The sequence below is a fragment of the Triplophysa dalaica genome, chromosome 5 (genome assembly GCF_015846415.1).
Source record: "Triplophysa dalaica isolate WHDGS20190420 chromosome 5, ASM1584641v1, whole genome shotgun sequence".
Classification (NCBI taxonomy): Eukaryota; Metazoa; Chordata; class Actinopteri; order Cypriniformes; family Nemacheilidae; genus Triplophysa; species Triplophysa dalaica.
In genome coordinates, this window is record NC_079546.1 from 14,657,420 (window position 1) to 14,671,080 (window position 13,661).

The following is a 13,661-nucleotide window of genomic DNA, read 5'->3' on the forward strand; positions in this document are numbered from 1 at the left end:
TTAGGTGTTTCAGGGCAAGGTTTTTCAGTTAAGGAATCTCAAACAATCATCTTAGTCTGGGACTAGTCTTAAGCCTTGTCTACGAAACCGTGCATTGAATGCTTAAAGGTTTGGTTACCTTGTCATTATATTCCACTCTATGGCTTAAAGCAGACTATGTTTCTGCTCGGTTTCGAACCGAGGACCATTTGCGTGTAAAGCAAACGTGATAACCACTACACTACAGAAACGTGGACAATTCCTGCGTACGTCGTCAAACTGGCGCTGGTTTAAAACAGACCACGCAAGTATTGTCTGACTTTGGCAAGAAACTTGCCAGTCACAAATTTGAAGGTATTCCAGGTCAAGTTTATTCAGGTAAGACATCTCGAACATTCATCTTAGTATGGGACTAGTCTTAAGCCTTGTCTACGAAACCGTGCATTGAATGCTTAAAGGTTTGGTTACCTTGTCATTATATTCCACTCTATGGCTTAAAGCAGACTATGTTTCTGCTCGGTTTCGAACCGAGGACCTTTTGCGTGTAAAGCAAACGTGATAACCACTACAAAACAGAAACGTGGACAATTCCTGCGTACGTCGTCAACCTGGCGCTGGTTTAAAACAGACCACGCAACTATTGTCTGACTTTGGCAAGAAACTTGCCAGTCACAAATTTGAATGTATTCCAGGTCAAGTTTATTCAGGTAAGACATCTCGAACGTTCATCTTAGTCTGGGACTAGTCTTAAGCGTTGTCTACAAAACTGGGCATTGCATGCTTAAAGTTTTGTTTAGCTTGTAATTACGTTTAACCATATGACTTAAAGAAGGCGATTATTCTGCTCGGTTTCGACTAGGGACCTTTCACGTCAGGAGAATGCGACAGTCATTAAAAGAACATAGTACGTGACATAATAGAGGCTGAATTTGACAATCCCAAAAAGCTTTCAATCAGGCCGATACGCAGTGCAGCTACGTTTTACACCGATGGCATTTGCTCTGGTTGACGCCAAAACCTGAAAACTGTTTCTGCTCGGTCTCGAACCGAGGACCCTTCGCGTGTTAGGCGAACGTGATAACCAATACGCTACAGAAACTCTGAATTTCGCATAAATTTGCCAGTCACAAATTTTAAGGTGTTTCAGGGCAAGATTTTTCAGTTAAGAAATCTCAAACACTCATCTTAGTCTGGGACTAGTCTTAAGCCTTGTCTACGAAACCGTGCATTGAATGCTTAAAGGTTTGGTTACCTTGTCATTATATTCCACTCTATGGCATAAAGCAGACTATGTTTCTGCTCGGTTTCGAACCGAGGACCTTTTGCGTGTAAAGCAAACGTGATAACCACTACACTTCAGAAACTCTGAATTTCGCATAAATTTGCCAGTAACAAATTTTAAGGTGTTTCAGGGCAAGATTTTTCAGTTAAGGAATCTCAAACAATCATCTTAGTCTGGGACTAGTCTTAAGCCTTGTCTACGAAACCGTGCATTGAATGCTTAAAGGTTTGGTTACCTTGTCATTATATTCCACTCTATGGCTTAAAGCAGACTATGTTTCTGCTCGGTTTCGACTAGGGACCTTTCACGTCAGGAGAATGCGACAGTCACTAAAAGAACATAGTACGTGACATAATAGAGGCTGAATTTCGACAGTCTACAAAACCGTGCATTGAATGCTTAAAGGTTTGGTTACCTTATCGTTATATTCCACTCTATGGCTTAAAGCAGACTATGTTTCTGCTCGGTTTCGACTAGGGACCTTTCACGTCAGGAGAATGCGACAGTCACTAAAAGAACATAGCTTGTAACATAATAGAGGCTGAATTTCGGCAGTCTATAAAAACCGTGCATTGAATGCTTAAAGGTTTAGTTACCTTGTCATTATATTCCACTCTATGGCTTAAAACAGACTATGTTTGTGCTCGGTTTCGAACCGAGGACCTTTCGCGTGTGAGGCGAACGTGATAACCACTACACTACAGAAACTCTGAATTTGGCAAGAAACTTGCCAGACACAAATTTGAAGGTGTTCCAGGTCAAGTTTATTCAGGTGAGACATCTCGAACATTCATTTCAGTATGGGACTAGTCTTAAGCCTTGTCTACAAAACAGTGCATTGAATGCTTAAGGTTTGGTTACCTTGTCGTTATATTCCACTCTATGGCTTAAAGCAGACTATGTTTCTGCTCGGTTTCGACTAGGGACCTTTCACGTCAGGAGAATGCGACAGTCATTAAAAGAACATAGTACGTGACATAATAGAGGCTGAATTTGACAATCCCAAAAAGCTTTCAATCAGGCCGATACGCAGTGCAGCTATGTTTTACACCGATGGCATTTGCTCTTGTTGACGCCAAAACCTGAAAACTGTTTCTGCTCGGTCTCGAACCGAGGACCCTTCGCGTGTTAGGCGAACGTGATAACCACTACACTACAGAAACTCTGAATTTGGCATAAATTTGCCAGTCACAAATTTTAAGGTGTTTCAGGGCAAGATTTTTCAGTTAAGGAATCTCAAACAATCATCTTAGTCTGGGACTAGTCTTAAGCCTTGTCTACGAAACCGTGCATTGAATGCTTAAAGGTTTGGTTACCTTGTCATTATTTTCCACTCTATGGCTTAAAGCAGACTATGTTTCTGCTCGGTTTGGAACCGAGGTCCTCTCGCGTGTTAGGCGAACGTGATAACCACTACACTACAGAAACTCTGAATTTCGCATAAATTTGCCAGTAACAAATTTTAAGGTGTTTCAGGGCAAGGTTTTTCAGTTAAGGAATCTCAAACAATCATCTTAGTCTGGGACTAGTCTTAAGCCTTGTCTACGAAACCGTGCATTGAATGCTTAAAGGTTTGGTTACCTTGTCATTATATTCCACTCTTTGGCTTAAAGTAGACTATGTTTCTGCTCGGTTTCGACTAGGGACCTTTCACGTCAGGAGAATGCGACAGTCACTAAAAGAACATAGTACGTGACATAATAGAGGCTGAATTTCGACAGTCTACAAAACCGTGCATTGAATGCTTAATGGTTTGGTTACCTTGTCATTATATTCCACTCTATGGCTTAAAACAGACTATGTTTCTGCTCGGTTTCGACTAGGGACCTTTGACGTCAGGAGAATGCGACAGTCACTAAAAGAACATAGCTTGTAACATAATAGAGGCTGAATTTCGGCAGTCTATAAAAACCGTGCATTGAATGCTTAAAGGTTTGGTTACCTTGTCATTATATTCCACTCTATGGCATAAAGCAGACTATGTTTCTGCTCGGTTTCGAACCGAGGACCTTTTGCGTGTAAAGCAAACGTGATAACCACTACACTTCAGAAACGTGGACAATTCCTGCGTACGTCGTCAAACTGGCGCTGGTTTAAAACAGACCACGCAAGTATTGTCTGACTTTGGCAAGAAACTTGCCAGTCACAAATTTGAAGGTATTCCAGGTCAAGTTTATTCAGGTAAGACATCTCGAACATTCATCTTAGTATGGGACTAGTCTTAAGCCTTGTCTACGAAACCGTGCATTGAATGCTTAAAGGTTTGGTTACCTTGTCATTATATTCCACTCTATGGCTTAAAGCAGACTATGTTTCTGCTCGGTCTCGAACCGAGGACCTTTTGCGTGTAAAGCAAACGTGATAACCACTACAAAACAGAAACGTGGACAATTCCTGCGTACGTCGTCAACCTGGCGCTGGTTTAAAACAGACCACGCAACTATTGTCTGACTTTGGCAAGAAACTTGCCAGTCACAAATTTGAATGTATTCCAGGTCAAGTTTATTCAGGTAAGACATCTCGAACGTTCATCTTAGTCTGGGACTAGTCTTAAGCGTTGTCTACAAAACTGGGCATTGCATGCTTAAAGTTTTGTTTAGCTTGTAATTACGTTTAACCATATGACTTAAAGAAGGCGATTATTCTGCTCGGTTTCGACTAGGGACCTTTCACGTCAGGAGAATGCGACAGTCATTAAAAGAACATAGTACGTGACATATTAGAGGCTGAATTTGACAATCCCAAAAAGCTTTCAATCAGGCCGATACGCAGTGCAGCTACGTTTTACACCGATGGCATTTGCTCTGGTTGACGCCAAAACCTGAAAACTGTTTCTGCTCGGTCTCGAACCGAGGACCCTTCGCGTGTTAGGCGAACGTGATAACCAATACGCTACAGAAACTCTGAATTTCGCATAAATTTGCCAGTCACAAATTTTAAGGTGTTTCAGGGCAAGATTTTTCAGTTAAGAAATCTCAAACACTCATCTTAGTCTGGGACTAGTCTTAAGCCTTGTCTACGAAACCGTGCATTGAATGCTTAAAGGTTTGGTTACCTTGTCATTATATTCCACTCTATGGCATAAAGCAGACTATGTTTCTGCTCGGTTTCGAACCGAGGACCTTTTGCGTGTAAAGCAAACGTGATAACCACTACACTTCAGAAACTCTGAATTTCGCATAAATTTGCCAGTAACAAATTTTAAGGTGTTTCAGGGCAAGATTTTTCAGTTAAGGAATCTCAAACAATCATCTTAGTCTGGGACTAGTCTTAAGCCTTGTCTACGAAACCGTGCATTGAATGCTTAAAGGTTTGGTTACCTTGTCATTATATTCCACTCTATGGCTTAAAGCAGACTATGTTTCTGCTCGGTTTCGACTAGGGACCTTTCACGTCAGGAGAATGCGACAGTCACTAAAAGAACATAGTACGTGACATAATAGAGGCTGAATTTCGACAGTCTACAAAACCGTGCATTGAATGCTTAAAGGTTTGGTTACCTTATCGTTATATTCCACTCTATGGCTTAAAGCAGACTATGTTTCTGCTCGGTTTCGACTAGGGACCTTTCACGTCAGGAGAATGCGACAGTCACTAAAAGAACATAGCTTGTAACATAATAGAGGCTGAATTTCGGCAGTCTATAAAAACCGTGCATTGAATGCTTAAAGGTTTAGTTACCTTGTCATTATATTCCACTCTATGGCTTAAAACAGACTATGTTTGTGCTCGGTTTCGAACCGAGGACCTTTCGCGTGTGAGGCGAACGTGATAACCACTACACTACAGAAACTCTGAATTTGGCAAGAAACTTGCCAGACACAAATTTGAAGGTGTTCCAGGTCAAGTTTATTCAGGTAAGACATCTCGAACATTCATCTTAGTCTGGGACTAGTCTTAAGCCTTGTCTACAAAACTGGGCATTGAATGCTTAAAGTTTTGTTTAGCTTGTAATTACGTTTAACCATATGACTTAAAGAAGGCGATTATTCTGCTCGGTTTCGACTAGGGACCTTTCACGTCAGGAGAATGCGACAGTCATTAAAAGAACATAGTACGTGACATAATAGAGGCTGAATTTGACAATCCCAAAAACCTTTCAATCAGGCCGATACGCAGTGCAGCTATGTTTTACACCGATGGCATTTGCTCTGGTTGACGCCAAAACCTGAAAACTGTTTCTGCTCGGTCTCGAACCGAGGACCCTTCGCGTGTTAGGCGAACGTGATAACCAATACGCTATAGAAACTCTGAATTTCGCATAAATTTGCCAGTCACAAATTTTAAGGTGTTTCGGGGCAAGATTTTTCAGTTAAGAAATCTCAAACACTCATCTTAGTCTGGGACTATTCTTAAGCCTTGTCTACGAAACCGTGCATTGAATGCTTAAAGGTTTGGTTACCTTGTCATTATATTCCACTCTATGGCATAAAGCAGACTATGTTTCTGCTCGGTTTCGAAACGAGGACCTTTCGCGTGTTAGGCGAATGTGATAACCACTACACTACAGAAACTCTGAATTTGGCATAAATTTGCCAGTCACAAATTTTAAGGTGTTTCAGGGCAAGATTTTTCAGTTAAGGAATCTCAAACAATCATCTTAGTCTGGGACTAGTCTTAAGCCTTGTCTACGAAACCGTGCATTGAATGCTTAAAGGTTTGGTTACCTTGTCATTATTTTCCACTCTATGGCATAAAGCAGACTATGTTTCTGCTCGGTTTCGAAACGAGGACCTTTCGCGTGTTAGGCGAACGTGATAACCACTACACTACAGAAACTCTGAATTTGGCATAAATTTGCCAGTCACAAATTTTAAGGTGTTTCAGGGCAAGATTTTTCAGTTAAGGAATCTCAAACAATCATCTTAGTCTGGGACTAGTCTTAGGCCTTGTCTACGAAACCGTGCATTGAATGCTTAAAGGTTTGGTTACCTTGTCATTATTTTCCACTCTATGGCTTAAAGCAGACTATGTTTCTGCTCGGTTTGGAACCGAGGTCCTCTCGCGTGTTAGGCGAACGTGATAATCACTACACTACAGAAACTCTGAATTTCGCATAAATTTGCCAGTAACAAATTTTAAGGTGTTTCAGGGCAAGGTTTTTCAGTTAAGGAATCTCAAACAATCATCTTAGTCTGGGACTAGTCTTAAGCCTTGTCTACGAAACCGTGCATTGAATGCTTAAAGGTTTGGTTACCTTGTCATTATATTCCACTCTTTGGCTTAAAGTAGACTATGTTTCTGCTCGGTTTCGACTAGGGACCTTTCACGTCAGGAGAATGCGACAGTCACTAAAAGAACATAGTACGTGACATAATAGAGGCTGAATTTCGACAGTCTACAAAACCGTGCATTGAATGCTTAATGGTTTGGTTACCTTGTCATTATATTCCACTCTATGGCTTAAAACAGACTATGTTTCTGCTCGGTTTCGACTAGGGACCTTTGACGTCAGGAGAATGCGACAGTCACTAAAAGAACATAGCTTGTAACATAATAGAGGCTGAATTTCGGCAGTCTATAAAAACCGTGCATTGAATGCTTAAAGGTTTGGTTACCTTGTCATTATATTCCACTCTATGGCATAAAGCAGACTATGTTTCTGCTCGGTTTCGAACCGAGGACCTTTTGCGTGTAAAGCAAACGTGATAACCACTACACTTCAGAAACTCTGAATTTCGCATAAATTTGCCAGTAACAAATTTTAAGGTGTTTCAGGGCAAGATTTTTCAGTTAAGGAATCTCAAACAATCATCTTAGTCTGGGACTAGTCTTAAGCCTTGTCTACGAAACCGTGCATTGAATGCTTAAAGGTTTGGTTACCTTGTCATTATATTCCACTCTATGGCTTAAAGCAGACTATGTTTCTGCTCGGTTTCGACTAGGGACCTTTCACGTCAGGAGAATGCGACAGTCACTAAAAGAACATAGTACGTGACATAATAGAGGCTGAATTTCGACAGTCTACAAAACCGTGCATTGAATGCTTAAAGGTTTGGTTACCTTATCGTTATATTCCACTCTATGGCTTAAAGCAGACTATGTTTCTGCTCGGTTTCGACTAGGGACCTTTCACGTCAGGAGTATGCGACAGTCACTAAAAGAACATAGCTTGTAACATAATAGAGGCTGAATTTCGGCAGTCTATAAAAACCGTGCATTGAATGCTTAAAGGTTTAGTTACCTTGTCATTATATTCCACTATATGGCTTAAAACAGACTATGTTTGTGCTCGGTTTCGAACCGAGGACCTTTCGCGTGTGAGGCGAACGTGATAACCACTACACTACAGAAACTCTGAATTTGGCAAGAAACTTGCCAGACACAAATTTGAAGGTGTTCCAGGTCAAGTTTATTCAGGTGAGACATCTCGAACATTCATTTCAGTATGGGACTAGTCTTAAGCCTTGTCTACAAAACAGTGCATTGAATGCTTAAGGTTTGGTTACCTTGTCGTTATATTCCACTCTATGGCTTAAAGCAGACTATGTTTCTGCTCGGTTTCGACTAGGGACCTTTCACGTCAGGAGAATGCGACAGTCATTAAAAGAACATAGTACGTGACATAATAGAGGCTGAATTTGACAATCCCAAAAAGCTTTCAATCAGGCCGATACGCAGTGCAGCTATGTTTTACACCGATGGCATTTGCTCTTGTTGACGCCAAAACCTGAAAACTGTTTCTGCTCGGTCTCGAACCGAGGACCCTTCGCGTGTTAGGCGAACGTGATAACCAATACGCTATAGAAACTCTTAATTTCGCATAAATTTGCCAGTCACAAATTTTAAGGTGTTTCGGGGCAAGATTTTTCAGTTAAGAAATCTCAAACACTCATCTTAGTCTGGGACTATTCTTAAGCCTTGTCTACGAAACCGTGCATTGAATGCTTAAAGGTTTGGTTACCTTGTCATTATATTCCACTCTATGGCATAAAGCAGACTATGTTTCTGCTCGGTTTCGAAACGAGGACCTTTCGCGTGTTAGGCCAACGTGATAACCACTACACTACAGAAACTCTGAATTTGGCATAAATTTGCCAGTCACAAATTTTAAGGTGTTTCAGGGCAAGATTTTTCAGTTAAGGAATCTCAAACAATCATCTTAGTCTGGGACTAGTCTTAAGCCTTGTCTACGAAACCGTGCATTGAATGCTTAAAGGTTTGGTTACCTTGTCATTATTTTCCACTCTATGGCTTAAAGCAGACTATGTTTCTGCTCGGTTTGGAACCGAGGTCCTCTCGCGTGTTAGGCGAACGTGATAACCACTACACTACAGAAACTCTGAATTTCGCATAAATTTGCCAGTAACAAATTTTAAGGTGTTTCAGGGCAAGGTTTTTCAGTTAAGGAATCTCAAACAATCATCTTAGTCTGGGACTAGTCTTAAGCCTTGTCTACGAAACCGTGCATTGAATGCTTAAAGGTTTGGTTACCTTGTCATTATATTCCACTCTTTGGCTTAAAGTAGACTATGTTTCTGCTCGGTTTCGACTAGGGACCTTTCACGTCAGGAGAATGCGACAGTCACTAAAAGAACATAGTACGTGACATAATAGAGGCTGAATTTCGACAGTCTACAAAACCGTGCATTGAATGCTTAATGGTTTGGTTACCTTGTCATTATATTCCACTCTATGGCTTAAAACAGACTATGTTTCTGCTCGGTTTCGACTAGGGACCTTTGACGTCAGGAGAATGCGACAGTCACTAAAAGAACATAGCTTGTAACATAATAGAGGCTGAATTTCGGCAGTCTATAAAAACCGTGCATTGAATGCTTAAAGGTTTGGTTACCTTGTCATTATATTCCACTCTATGGCATAAAGCAGACTATGTTTCTGCTCGGTTTCGAACCGAGGACCTTTTGCGTGTAAAGCAAACGTGATAACCACTACACTTCAGAAACGTGGACAATTCCTGCGTACGTCGTCAAACTGGCGCTGGTTTAAAACAGACCACGCAAGTATTGTCTGACTTTGGCAAGAAACTTGCCAGTCACAAATTTGAAGGTATTCCAGGTCAAGTTTATTCAGGTAAGACATCTCGAACATTCATCTTAGTATGGGACTAGTCTTAAGCCTTGTCTACGAAACCGTGCATTGAATGCTTAAAGGTTTGGTTACCTTGTCATTATATTCCACTCTATGGCTTAAAGCAGACTATGTTTCTGCTCGGTTTCGAACCGAGGACCTTTTGCGTGTAAAGCAAACGTGATAACCACTACAAAACAGAAACGTGGACAATTCCTGCGTACGTCGTCAACCTGGCGCTGGTTTAAAACAGACCACGCAACTATTGTCTGACTTTGGCAAGAAACTTGCCAGTCACAAATTTGAATGTATTCCAGGTCAAGTTTATTCAGGTAAGACATCTCGAACGTTCATCTTAGTCTGGGACTAGTCTTAAGCGTTGTCTACAAAACTGGGCATTGCATGCTTAAAGTTTTGTTTAGCTTGTAATTACGTTTAACCATATGACTTAAAGAAGGCGATTATTCTGCTCGGTTTCGACTAGGGACCTTTCACGTCAGGAGAATGCGACAGTCATTAAAAGAACATAGTACGTGACATAATAGAGGCTGAATTTGACAATCCCAAAAAGCTTTCAATCAGGCCGATACGCAGTGCAGCTACGTTTTACACCGATGGCATTTGCTCTGGTTGACGCCAAAACCTGAAAACTGTTTCTGCTCGGTCTCGAACCGAGGACCCTTCGCGTGTTAGGCGAACGTGATAACCAATACGCTACAGAAACTCTGAATTTCGCATAAATTTGCCAGTCACAAATTTTAAGGTGTTTCAGGGCAAGATTTTTCAGTTAAGAAATCTCAAACACTCATCTTAGTCTGGGACTAGTCTTAAGCCTTGTCTACGAAACCGTGCATTGAATGCTTAAAGGTTTGGTTACCTTGTCATTATATTCCACTCTATGGCATAAAGCAGACTATGTTTCTGCTCGGTTTCGAACCGAGGACCTTTTGCGTGTAAAGCAAACGTGATAACCACTACACTTCAGAAACTCTGAATTTCGCATAAATTTGCCAGTAACAAATTTTAAGGTGTTTCAGGGCAAGATTTTTCAGTTAAGGAATCTCAAACACTCATCTTAGTCTGGGACTAGTCTTAAGCCTTGTCTACGAAACCGTGCATTGAATGCTTAAAGGTTTGGTTACCTTGTCATTATATTCCACTCTATGGCTTAAAGCAGACTATGTTTCTGCTCGGTTTCGACTAGGGACCTTTCACGTCAGGAGAATGCGACAGTCACTAAAAGAACATAGTACGTGACATAATAGAGGCTGAATTTCGACAGTCTACAAAACCGTGCATTGAATGCTTAAAGGTTTGGTTACCTTATCGTTATATTCCACTCTATGGCTTAAAGCAGACTATGTTTCTGCTCGGTTTCGACTAGGGACCTTTCACGTCAGGAGAATGCGACAGTCACTAAAAGAACATAGCTTGTAACATAATAGAGGCTGAATTTCGGCAGTCTATAAAAACCGTGCATTGAATGCTTAAAGGTTTAGTTACCTTGTCATTATATTCCACTCTATGGCTTAAAACAGACTATGTTTGTGCTCGGTTTCGAACCGAGGACCTTTCGCGTGTGAGGCGAACGTGATAACCACTACACTACAGAAACTCTGAATTTGGCAAGAAACTTGCCAGACACAAATTTGAAGGTGTTCCAGGTCAAGTTTATTCAGGTAAGACATCTCGAACATTCATCTTAGTCTGGGACTAGTCTTAAGCCTTGTCTACAAAACTGGGCATTGAATGCTTAAAGTTTTGTTTAGCTTGTAATTACGTTTAACCATATGACTTAAAGAAGGCGATTATTCTGCTCGGTTTCGACTAGGGACCTTTCACGTCAGGAGAATGCGACAGTCATTAAAAGAACATAGTACGTGACATAATAGAGGCTGAATTTGACAATCCCAAAAAGCTTTCAATCAGGCCGATACGCAGTGCAGCTATGTTTTACACCGATGGCATTTGCTCTGGTTGACGCCAAAACCTGAAAACTGTTTCTGCTCGGTCTCGAACCGAGGACCCTTCGCGTGTTAGGCGAACGTGATAACCAATACGCTATAGAAACTCTGAATTTCGCATAAATTTGCCAGTCACAAATTTTAAGGTGTTTCGGGGCAAGATTTTTCAGTTAAGAAATCTCAAACACTCATCTTAGTCTGGGACTATTCTTAAGCCTTGTCTACGAAACCGTGCATTGAATGCTTAAAGGTTTGGTTACCTTGTCATTATATTCCACTCTATGGCATAAAGCAGACTATGTTTCTGCTCGGTTTCGAAACGAGGACCTTTCGCGTGTTAGGCGAATGTGATAACCACTACACTACAGAAACTCTGAATTTGGCATAAATTTGCCAGTCACAAATTTTAAGGTGTTTCAGGGCAAGATTTTTCAGTTAAGGAATCTCAAACAATCATCTTAGTCTGGGACTAGTCTTAAGCCTTGTCTACGAAACCGTGCATTGAATGCTTAAAGGTTTGGTTACCTTGTCATTATTTTCCACTCTATGGCTTAAAGCAGACTATGTTTCTGCTCGGTTTGGAACCGAGGTCCTCTCGCGTGTTAGGCGAACGTGATAACCACTACACTACAGAAACTCTGAATTTCGCATAAATTTGCCAGTAACAAATTTTAAGGTGTTTCAGGGCAAGGTTTTTCAGTTAAGGAATCTCAAACAATCATCTTAGTCTGGGACTAGTCTTAAGCCTTGTCTACGAAACCGTGCATTGAATGCTTAAAGGTTTGGTTACCTTGTCATTATATTCCACTCTTTGGCTTAAAGTAGACTATGTTTCTGCTCGGTTTCGACTAGGGACCTTTCACGTCAGGAGAATGCGACAGTCACTAAAAGAACATAGTACGTGACATAATAGAGGCTGAATTTCGACAGTCTACAAAACCGTGCATTGAATGCTTAATGGTTTGGTTACCTTGTCATTATATTCCACTCTATGGCTTAAAACAGACTATGTTTCTGCTCGGTTTCGACTAGGGACCTTTGACGTCAGGAGAATGCGACAGTCACTAAAAGAACATAGTACGTGACATAATAGAGGCTGAATTTCGACAGTCTACAAAACCGTGCATTGAATGCTTAAAGGTTTGGTTACCTTGTCATTATATTCCACTCTATGGCTTAAAACAGACTATGTTTCTGCTCGGTTTCGAAACGAGGACCTTTCGCGTGTTAGGCGAACGTGATAACCACTACACTACAGAAACTCTGAATTTGGCATAAATTTGCCAGTCACAAATTTTAAGGTGTTTCAGGGCAAGATTTTTCAGTTAAGGAATCTCAAGCAATCATCTTAGTCTGGGACTAGTCTTAAGCCTTGTCTACGAAACCGTGCATTGAATGCTTAAAGGTTTGGTTACCTTGTCATTATATTCCACTCTATGGCTTAAAGCAGACTATGTTTCTGCTTGGTTTCGAACCGAGGACCTTTTGCGTGTATAGCAAACGTGATAACCACTACACTACAGAAACGTGGACAACTCCTCCGTACGTCGTCAACCTGAGGCTGGTTTAAAACAGACCACGCAAGTATTGTCTGACTTTGGCAAGAAACTTGCCAGTCACAAATTTGAAGGTATTCCAGGTCAAGTTTATTCAGGTAAGACATCTCGAACATTCATCTTAGTCTGGGACTAGTCTTAAGCCTTGTCTACAAAACTGGGCATTGAATGCTTAAAGTTTTGTTTAGCTTGTAATTACGTTTAACCATATGACTTAAAGAAGGCGATTATTCTGCTCGGTTTCGACTAGGGACCTTTCACGTCAGGAGAATGCGACAGTCATTAAAAGAACATAGTACGTGACATAATAGAGGCTGAATTTGACAATCCCAAAAAGCTTTCAATCAGGCCGATACGCAGTGCAGCTATGTTTTACACCGATGGCATTTGCTCTGGTTGACGCCAAAAACTGAAAACTGTTTCTGCTCGGTCTCGAACCGAGGACCCTTCGCGTGTTAGGCGAACGTGATAACCAATACGCTATAGAAACTCTGAATTTCGCATAAATTTGCCAGTCACAAATTTTAAGGTGTTTCGGGGCAAGATTTTTCAGTTAAGAAATCTCAAACACTCATCTTAGTCTGGGACTATTCTTAAGCCTTGTCTACGAAACCGTGCATTGAATGCTTAAAGGTTTGGTTACCTTGTCATTATATTCCACTCTATGGCATAAAGCAGACTATGTTTCTGCTCGGTTTCGAAACGAGGACCTTTCGCGTGTTAGGCGAACGTGATAACCACTACACTACAGAAACTCTGAATTTGGCATAAATTTGCCAGTCACAAATTTTAAGGTGTTTCAGGGCAAGATTTTTCAGTTAAGGAATCTCAAACAATCATCTTAGTCTG